General features: G+C 35.1%; 1 long non-coding RNA gene across 2 annotated transcripts in view; it reads left to right on the top strand.

Annotated features, from left to right (window-relative positions):
• The first annotated feature begins 236 nt into the window (after positions 1–236).
• LOC107017420 overlaps positions 237–11,076 on the top strand; it is a 28,504-nt gene continuing 17,664 nt past the window's right edge. Inside the window, exons 1-3 of one of the 2 annotated variants that reach the window (XR_001456495.2) lie at positions 237–390; positions 964–1,105; positions 2,013–2,302. This is a non-coding gene — a long non-coding RNA (uncharacterized LOC107017420). Of the gene's footprint in view, positions 391–963; positions 1,106–2,012; positions 2,303–11,076 lie in introns of those variants that run through there. The other variant, XR_001456496.2, reaches the window with a different exon arrangement.

The following is an 11,076-nucleotide window of genomic DNA, read 5'->3' as shown; positions in this document are numbered from 1 at the left end:
AGTGGGATATCCTAGAAGTAAATTTGAAATTAAATTTATACATTGTTTGATTGAAGATTGTTATTATATTCCACCTTTGACGTAATCTGAAAATAAAACTATAATTTGGGTTAACTTTGTCAAAGGAGCCCTAAGACTAAAAGTTTCCGTCCCAAGGAAATTAGAAACATGAAAATAAAGTTGACTTCTTTGCGTGAGGCCCAAGAATAATATATATAAATACGTTGAAGAAAGAACAACTCATTGTTATCTCCACATTAAGAATTAGAAATTTGATGTATGGTTTGAGATGGCATCAAGCAAAAGCCGTGAAATGAAAGAGCAACAAATTTGATACACAAGCAAAATCAAGCTTGAGCTAACGTTTTTGACAGGTTACAAGAAAGAAAAGTAACTACTTTCTCTCTCCTCAATTACTTGTTGACTTTAAATTGAAGCATTGTTAAGAAAATAATAATTCATATAGTAACTTTATCATTTTAGCCCTATTAATTATAAAGTGGATGAATTAAAAATTTTAAGTTTTTTCAAAGAGTTGTACATTTTTTAAAGTAATTAATTGAGGATATAATAGGTAAAAATATTATTTCTTTTTGATTTGTTAAAATAGACAAGTAATTAGACACAACTAAAAATGAAATATGGACAAATAATTAGGAACAAAGGGAGTATATGGTTTTCATATGTTTGTTATTTTGCACATAGTTACTGTTACCCAAAAAAAACTTTGGATAGTTTATCATAAATTAGAGTGAGTTATTGACTTGCTAATTTATTAACTCAATTCCTTTGAAACCATTAAAATCGATGGTATATTTGAGTTAAAAGGTGGATGCCAGGTATTTTAAGGCTGATTTGTGGATGGATTGTAATTTAAACACTTGAATGACATTTTAGGCCTTATCCATAGTTTTTCTTGTTTTTTTTTTTCACTTTGATTTATTCCTTCTTCCCTGTGGACAGAGACAAATTAGCTGAAGAAATAAGAAGTTTACTACCCTTCGCATATTCATACGAGTCGAGAAGAAGGAAATTTGGATATACAGAACAAACTTTCTTAGGTTTGTATTGTACAAGTGAAGCAAAACCAAATGAACCTCTATCCGTAAGTACTTATACTCTTTCTTTTGCTTCTAACACAATTTTCTTCTAACTAAATATGTCAACTCTGTTGTATATGTATGTATGACACATTGATCAAAAGGTATTCGAGAATATTTTCTCTTATACGAATCATTTTGTATAAGTAAAGTTAATGAAACATTTTAGAAGCCAAAAGATTTCCTAGTTACATAAAGCCTCGCCACCGCCCCTTTGTCACTCTCTCTTCTCTTCTGATTTGAATGGAAAAAAATAAAATTTACATAAATTTCACTAGTTTAGGAGCTAATTACTTAAATATACTTTAATTTCCAATAATATGTATCTTATTAGATTTTGTGCCTCTTCATACAACTATCTTGGAATAAATAGGGTCAAAATTAGGTTTAATTTATTCTAGATATATTGTATCCAAATGAATTTGCATGTATCTAGGATACATAACAAATCTCGCTTGCCTCCCTCCCCTCTGTCTCATTTAGCTCGCCACTCTCCTATGTATATGATATTCCAGATACATGTGAATCACGTCAGATATATACATACACATGTATCTAGTGTGTACCGATTGTAATTTGCATGTATCTAGGATATATACCTAATGAATATCACTCGCCTCCCTCTCAATCTCACTTGTCTTTCTCCCAAATATAGTGTATTTGGTAGTAGAAATATATGTATTTAAGTGTATCTTCCATAATATACGGTAAGAAACTCTTAATTAGTGGGAAAATATAGTAATATCTTGAAAGTATAGATAATAATATTATATATGATAGTGAAGTATGTCTAATTATGTATTTTTTTTTTCCAAAAGATGAATATGAAAGGAGGACATGCTTTGGTATAGATGTATTCTCATCCAATTTGATCTTCAAAATTTTAACTTGTGGTTTCTTTAAATTTGATAGCATGCTATCATAGCAAGCAACGATGACGAGTACATACTCGGATGGATAATGCCCTTAAGAAGAGAGCAACAATGATATGTCTTTACAATTATGTTTAAAATTTGTTGTTATGATTTAACTGTTTGCATGGGAGAGATGAAATATAAAGAGGAGGATGAGGATTGGTTTATATTGTTTATAGAAAGACAATAAAGCCCTCATATTGATATGTTGTTAATATGTTGATGAGGGTATGTATAGACAATGAAAAGAAGAAACAACACTAAGCTATGTCATTTTTTTTAAAAGGACCTTTGAGTCTTTTATTTATAAAATGAACTCAGGATTAAGTTCTAAATACAGTAACTCTATTTTGACACATTTTAGAAATCCCTAACTTATTTTATACATGCAAGCGCATACTGATTGAATAACGCTATCAAAAACGCTTGATTCAATTTAAAGAGTCAAAAATCGCTAGCCAGTATATAACTCAATTAAATAAATTGGGGTCAAATCTCACAGGGAGTATGTGTTAATGATTCAAGAGTAAAGTGTGAACATGTTCAAACCATCCATGGGGTTTTGGTTTGAAATTATCAACAACAAAAACAAAACGTGAAAATAACAATAATGAGACTAGTTCTTGGGAAATGATTCGATTTTAGGCTAATATAGACAAATGGTTAATTGTAACTTTTGGAAAATAACTGTAACTTAGTAAATAACCTAGACTTTAGAGGCGATAAACTTTCTTTCGAATAATTTACCCCGAATGAAGTTGATTTCTCTCAAACACCAACAAGCATGCAAAATAAGAACAACCTACGGTTTAGTTCATTCACTCTCTTGAGCTGAATGTGTAGAAATGGTTTAGGACTCACTCTCTCGAGCTGAACGCATGACAATTCAATATCCACAGACCACCAATCAATAATCTTGGACTTAAAACTTCTCTTTCTAGCAAGCCATAAACACAAAGATAGAACTGCATTTGCAACTACAATTCTTTAAATTAAACCACAATTAATGATTGAAATCACTTCTTAACAACATTTAGACTACAATTAACAATACGCATAAACTAATAAACCCATGATCACATAATCACACTCCAAGAATTGGGGTTTTATCTAAACATTATAAAAAGATAAAAATTATTACCAAATTGTGTTTCTATCAACCGAGTAAGATTAATTTCTTACTTACAAAATCTCCAAGTTGAAGAATCTCAAAGACCCACTTTCAATTTCTCAAAAGTAAAAAACTTCAATTCTTCAAAGTTAAGGACAACTTGTCTCAATACTCAGAGTTCAAACTCTAAAATTACTCTAATGAATGTTGAGGATAAAATTTTCTACTAAACTAAATGTTTAAAAACGTATTTATAGTCACAAATAATATGTTGCGAAGGGATATTCGGCGCAATAAGTCGGGCTCACCGATAAACTCGACAATCCTTTCTTTGGTCTACGTCTCCGCCTTTTTGTCTTGGCTTTCAGCTTCCTCAAGTGCTGTAATTTTGGGCGATCCAACACTGCATCGCGGAACTACTCAGCGATTCACCGACTGCTCTTTTCTCTCGCCGACTTAGTTTTATCCTTCAGGGAACGTTGGAACTTTATGTGAGATAATGTCCATTGCGTGACTCGCCAAAGAAACTTGGCGATCACCAAACTTTCATTTCTTTGTTCTTTCCAATCGCCTTAATCCTTTTTACAAATTATTGTCTACGCTTTGGTACTCAATCCATATACTTGGAAATCAAGGATTTTACATAAGTTATTTGCATAAAATTAGCATTGAGAAATTAAATCATTGTAAATGAGCCCTAAATGAGTCCAAATTTCGGACTCATCAACACCCCCAACATAAAATTTTTGCCTGTCCTCAAGTAAAACTCAAATTCAAAAGTTGGAAAAGGATGCTTCAAAGAGTTCTACACAAGACTCAGTCATGACTGCACAAAACAAGACTCAACTTACTCATGTAAGGATCAATTGTACACTCAAATGTTCAAGTTGTTACTCAGCATTACTAAAGATTCTCAATCTCACAATACTTGCTTCAAATGCGAGTTCAAGATCAACAAAGGTGCTCAAATGACCTCATATGAAGAATGATTCCATACTTCCACACAATGGCTCAATACATTATAGTTTCGAAATCACATACAATTCTCACACTCACAAATTTTAACACATGAATGCCTCCACAATAAATTTGCCCTTATTTTCCAACCAACACTTGTTTCAGCTCACTCAAGATCAAAAAAGTATTTTCAAGGGCTGTAATGAGGCTAAGTGTAAATATATGGTCATTTTGGATCAGTGCCTGCTATCGTGATGAAATGTGGAACGAACAACACTTTCTTTCCTCTTCTTCATCATTCTCATTCATGCTCAAAATTCACTCCGTTATTCCTTTTTCACTTTGAACACCCCATTTCTTTTTACAACTTTATTTCAAAACTTTTTCATTCTTTTTATTTTGTATGAAGGGGTTCCATCTTTTTCAAAGCCATGGGTAGAGGGGTGGCGGCTGGGATTCTCGCTGAGTCAGGATGAGACCTAGTAGAGATCTCAGCTCTCCTGGACTGTTGTGGTTGTTCATTATTTGGTTTCAGAGAATGCAATATGAGATCTTTCACTATCGAGCTGGTGCTCCAGAAGCTAAGTCATTGGCCTCTTGCCTCCTTATTAAGGCTACGTCCTCCCCTTTTTGAGAGGATTGACTCCCCTTCATATATCACGATGCCCTGTGCTGTTTTACAGGGTGACATGTCAAGGTTGGTTCTAGCCATATCTGCAAAAATATCAAAAAGAGTTAGGAGCATTGCAAGAACATTTTTAGAAATGATATTGCAGAAAGACTCACCGAATCACTTTTGTGAGACCGAAAGGATTGAATCAATTTTTTTTAGAAAAACATGGCATATCGTGATGGGATGGGCCTTTTGGCGAATCACCGATAGAATTCGACAAGCAAGGGCTATCCCACCAAAAGTTACAGTGCATTTTAGGGGTTGGGGGCACATAAAGGGCGAGTCAAGAAAGACAACCTGCGAGTCGCCAAGTGCACTTGGCGAACTCAGGCTTCTTGCAGAAAGTTATAGAACCCAATTTCTAATTTAGCATGAAATTCAAGGCGATAAGGGGGATTCAACGAGTTTGACTTAGCCCGCCAAATGATCCGATGTGCCTACTCTCAACCCCAACTTCAAAAATTCAACCCTGTAGCCCCCGAAAACAAAATCAAAGCATGCACTCATTCAATTGGACATAGACCCATACTACCTATGCCCCTAAATTACTCAGACTTGTCCCAATTTGGCCAAATTTGGCCACTTGACGACTTTCACAATTAGGAATGACGTCAAACGTTCCATTATCGGGAAAAATACACCATTTGGCACAAAGATAGGTTACTAAGACTTTGCCCAACTAGACCCAACAACAAAAAAATTTAACCCAACAAGATTTGATCAATTTTAAAGCATGAAATGTTGGGAAATGAACAATAGGTCATTATAAGCACGATTACCAATTCAAAAAAGGCAAATAAGCATGCAATTGCGATTTAGATAGGCCCAACACATAAAACAAAGATAAAAACAATTGCAATTGAGTAAAAATCGCTAAATATAAATTTGATATTCGGAAAACCAACCTTTATGCCGAATATATAAGTTTTAAAACTAGGAGGCAAGAATCCACTCCAAACACAAAATGGCAGACTAATATGCGATAAAAACACCAAAATATAGTATGGGTGCGAGTTTGGGAAGTTAAAAAGTGTGGGAATATGAAATATTTTGAACTTTTGACCTTTAAAACCATCTAGTTCTCGCCTGTTTAGCTACATAAGTTTTGATCGCAACCCACTCGGTGACACGCCGAGTTGTCACTTACCTCCTAGAGTATTTATAGACCTTTACTTAATGTGGGGGTCCAAACGACGGTCAAAATCGTGATTGCCGACCTGATAGGATAATCCCCAATTTGCTCTTGGGCTTGTCGACTTTTACAGACTCTAATTTCAAAATTCCATTAGTCCAACAGTGGTCCAAGTCGGGCTCGTCGACCTCTTCATCGAGTCACTGACTAGACATGTTGCTCGTCAACCTGCACTTTTCAAACGCACTCCAAATTTTAACTTGCACAATCAACACACTATTATTTCAAAGTCAAAGAGAAATCAAATAAAACTGGGGTTACCTCCCCAGAAGCACCTTAGTTAATGTCGTGGCACGATGCAAGTCCTCGCTCAAACCTCCTTCTTAGGGTTGGCCAATAGTGTCACTAGGCAACCCCTCTTGTTGTCTCAAGTTTAAATGAGACAAAATCTGGCCAATTTGGGTCTCCAACTACTTGATAGAGACTGAATGAGAAGTAATTTTCTGTGTATGGGTCGATACATCTTCCTTCATTTATTTTAAAATTTTATCGGTCTCCTAAACCTGGTTGAGAATAAGAGACAACATATCCTCAGACCCACCGACCTCGGAATTCATTGGCTTTGGACGCTTGTGGGGAGGAATGTACCTGTGCTTCTCTCCCTCTCATTCTTTCCAAGTGGGGTTACAATCCCTCCACTCTCTATCACGATATCTCCACCCATCCTCCTTGATCCAAATTTGTCTTACCACACTGCCTTGGGTAGTTTACACGATAATGTAACGACCCAAGAGTACCCACTAGACGTCACACGATGTACTCAACCTCTCAGAGGTTTTATACAAGCCTGTAAGCATTCATTCATTACATATGTATGAAAAGTATCGCAAAATTTAATACTTTTCACAATAAAGTCAATAGAAACTCTTTTATAAAACGTAAGAAGACTAAGTCTCATCATAAACCATCTTAGACATATGTCAATATCATAGGGTCACAATCCTTTCATTAATATAAAACTTATATCGAATACAAAGTCTTTAATAAAAGAAAACTAGGAATAAGATCCGTGTCCTCAATCATTTGAGGACATACCAATCTTGAGAGAAATCTACTTCCCAAGCTTCAAATTCTAGGAATCCTCACTTACCACCACCTATACTTGTAGACATAGAGAAACATATGGAATTAGTGCAATTAATGCACAAAGTATGGTGAACATGAAAGAAAACCATGCTAAAAAGGGACAATTAGTTAATAATATGTTTTTCATGCTATTTCGGATGAAAAACCTTCATCATAAGAGTTCAATAAACATAACACAAGTCAACAATAACATATGACATATTCAAATAGCATCACCATATAGGACTAAATTCCATATTCAACAAGTAAGCCTTTTCATCACTTTAGAATCTCTACCTAAGGTTACTCTAAGACCCAACAGATACGCGCAAACTTACTTCTCAAATAAGAATTAAAGCGGTCGTGTCAAGTAAATAACCCAACTAGTGAGGTTGGGATCGTTCCCACGAGGAAAATAGTCTAGACTTAACTTCAACCTATTATTACTATTGTTTGGTCAATGACTTCCTTGGAAAGTAAAAACAATAAAAGGGGGGTTTCTATTTCTAAATGAATGATAATAACTACCTAAATTGAAAGAGACACTTAACATCTTTGAATGTTGGATTTTAATCAATTAATCAAAGTAACTAGGGTTTATGTGTTCCCCACAGGTTCATAACTTGATAATTCTAACTATAACAATTCTTTCCTAGTGTCTTGCATGCAAAGTGATAAGTTATGTATTTCTAAATCCTTGGTCCGGCATCTAGAAAATCTCACTCCGCACCTTTGTCCGGCTACGTGTGTTGCTTTCCTAAACCTTATCTTTACCTCATATTAAGCATCGTATTCGATATTTGACTAAGTTATTACCTCGTACCAATCAATACTAGCCTATTAGATAGTATACACTAAATCTATGTTAATAATTCTTTTCCTATTATCTACCTCCTTGGTCCGGCAAGTAGCATTAAGGCGAGTTCTAACGTTGGCCATTCGTTAAAAAGACTTCCAAGCGAAAGAATTATTAATTCATGCAAGACACTATTCTAGAATTGTTATTTTAGTTAGGTTTTATTTCATTATTTGCCTATGGTTCCCACAACCCTAGTTATGGAGTTTAGTTACCCATAGTCATAATCACAATATTCAAATATATTATATAAGAATTCATGTACTTACTTCAATGAGAAAGAGTAAAATACGAGAATTTGCTTGATTAATCACCAAAAATCATCAACAATCAATGATAATCAAAAGTCTAACAATACAATGTTTTCTAATACGGTGTCTAACAATACGGAGTCTAACAATTATCCAGAGTTTAACTATACGGAGTCTAACCTCAAAAACGAGGTTTTTTCGAACTATTTATAGAAAATAAAAACCTAATTAAACAAGGACTCTATTTGCTGGAAATCTGCCAAAATGCGGCTGGGTCGACGAACCTCGCGACGGATCGTCATGGACACGACGGACTGTCATGGACTCCGTCGTCCCATACTTATGCAATTTCTTCTGCTGCTCTTCTTCATTACCCTCGACGACAAGTATGACGGACCGTCATAGGCACAACGGTCCGTCGAGGGTCTTCGTTCCAAAACACTTCAACTCTTGGAATATGGGTACTAGGATTACTTCTCTGAACTTCATGACGAACCTGCAAGACGGACCGTTATAGACACGACGGACCGTCACAAGCTTCGTAACCCCACACTTGGTCAGACATCCCCATCTTCCTTCAGCAGCTGCACTACGCTGCCACTTACAGACAGTCACAAGCACGACGGACCGTCATAAGCTCCGTAGGTGGTGTCTTCTGCATTTCTTCGCTCAAAATCTCCGCATTCAGCTTTGGAAAGATTTCCTGCAAAATAAAAAGAAACTTATATAAAAATTAGCACAAAAAGTCTTTTGGACACACTAAACTTAAGGAAAAAGTATTAACAATACCGTGAAACCACGGTATATCAACAACCTAAGTAAGACATGAAGAGACCGCGCATACACCCTCTTCAAGCACACCTAAGTGATCCTCAAAGCTACCCTAGATAAGAACCTTTCTATTCAACATACTTTTACTAAGTGAACATTATTCATTAAAGCTATTTAAGAGACAAGTAAATAAGTAGGGGACTTCATATAATTGTTTTGGGAAGACCTAGCGAACTCACTTTAGTATCATCAAAGCCTACTCGTGCCATGTATAGATATCATCCCATTCCACAACCTACACAATGTAGAACCTATCCAATAACTAGAGTGCACATCCCACATGATGAGAATAGGAATTAGCCGACATAGACCACACTAGCTAGGTAAGGAATCTAGTGTCATCAAAACCCCACAACGTGGAATATGTTCTACTTGACAATGGTATAACTAGGACACATCCTATGTTTACACATTCTATAATTGATATAAAAAGGTTGTTTTGTACTCTAGCCTCATACTCAACTAGATATCTCCCTAAAGAATATCCATTCGGTTCTTTGCCTTAGTTATCATAGAGTAAGTTCATTCAAATAAGTGTATTAGAGAAGGTACAATCACTAAGCCTTACCAACTCATAATACCATTTCCAAGAAGAGGTCCACTAGGGCTGCCAATCAAGGTTCGTTTGAATAGCTTTTATGACTTTCTTATGGTTTCATGTCATTCCAACTAACCTACCCCTAAGTCTATCGTTCCACTCAAGAAGGAGGCACAATTTAGGTTTACCACTTTAAGGATTCTTTATTAACCTTCTTTTCTTATTTAAGGTTCACAATCTTAACTTTCTTTTCATATTCAAGGTTTCACATTAGTCTTTCATAGAAGGGTACCTACTTTAGGTATACTGATCCAAGACTTCCATTAGTACACTCATTCAATACAATTCAAGTACCAAGTAGGGACAACTAAGTCTACGAACACAAGATACAATATCATTCTATAAAGGCTTTCTTAGTTTTTCATCATCATATATCAACAATTAGAGAAGAAGTGTTCTCGATCATATCCTTATAGCACCCATGGATGATCATATTGACATCACATGAGCACCTTCACCTTATACATTCACATATAGCATAACATTATAACACCACAATTCACATAATTATACCGATAAGACCATGTATATAGTATTTATAACAATTAAGCACCACCACCATAAGTGTACCATACCAATCAATAGAAATTTGATATCAATTCTACAATAAATAAGGGAATTAGTTAAACTTACCATCTTTCAATTGCCACAAACACCATTGCTCATAATCTCCAACACTTTCACTTTTCATTAGAATTTACCAATCACCATTCGATAAGACTAGACCACCAATTGATCCATATCAATGATTCCACAAAACAAAATATAGATATAAATACTATAAGGAAAACTATGAACAATTCCAACAATGATCAACATATAATCCAATAGCCCATAACAATCTAACTATGTTCAACATAATTAGATCATAATCAATACACTCACTTTATAACAAAAATTAGGAATTCAAGAAATAAATGGGTTCATAGAATTTTTATCACAAAACTATTAATTAACATTGAATACTTCATAAATCATCAAGTTAAACCTTTTTACGCAAGAACCCATGCTTAGAATTTGCAATAGGGTTTAAGAGTTTTTGAGGATCTTTTGAAAAGCCTTTGAAATTGGCTCCTTGAATAAGAGAAGAATCAACGATGAAATACCTTATTAGTAGAAATCCCACGAACATTGATGAATGAATCAATGTGAATTTGCAATCCTAGCTCCAATTTGTCTTCAAGCTCCTATGAAGTCTTAAGAGAACTTCATCTGAAAGAGGGGTTTTGGTTTTTTAAAAGTGAAGTCTAATTATAGGTCTAGGTGTTTAAACTAACTTAAAATACATAAAAACACCTAAAATAAGCGTCTACCATTTAATGAGAACGAGGGAAGAATTTACCAATTCACCCCTCACTTTACCGAGACAGAGATAGAACTGCAGGTGGTGACCTACGACTACCACCTACAGACCGTAGGTTGTGTGGCGGGTCATCTTGTAGGTCGTGGAACTTGTATGAGTGTCATCAAAAAGGGGATAATCTCCCACAACTAAGTGTGTACCTACATCCCTGACTTACGGGGGGGG

The sequence above is a fragment of the Solanum pennellii genome, chromosome 4 (assembly GCF_001406875.1).
Source record: "Solanum pennellii chromosome 4, SPENNV200".
Classification (NCBI taxonomy): domain Eukaryota; kingdom Viridiplantae; phylum Streptophyta; class Magnoliopsida; order Solanales; family Solanaceae; genus Solanum; species Solanum pennellii.
The sequence above is the reverse complement of the archived record's forward strand: the minus strand, read 5'-3'. Positions and strand labels throughout refer to the sequence as shown.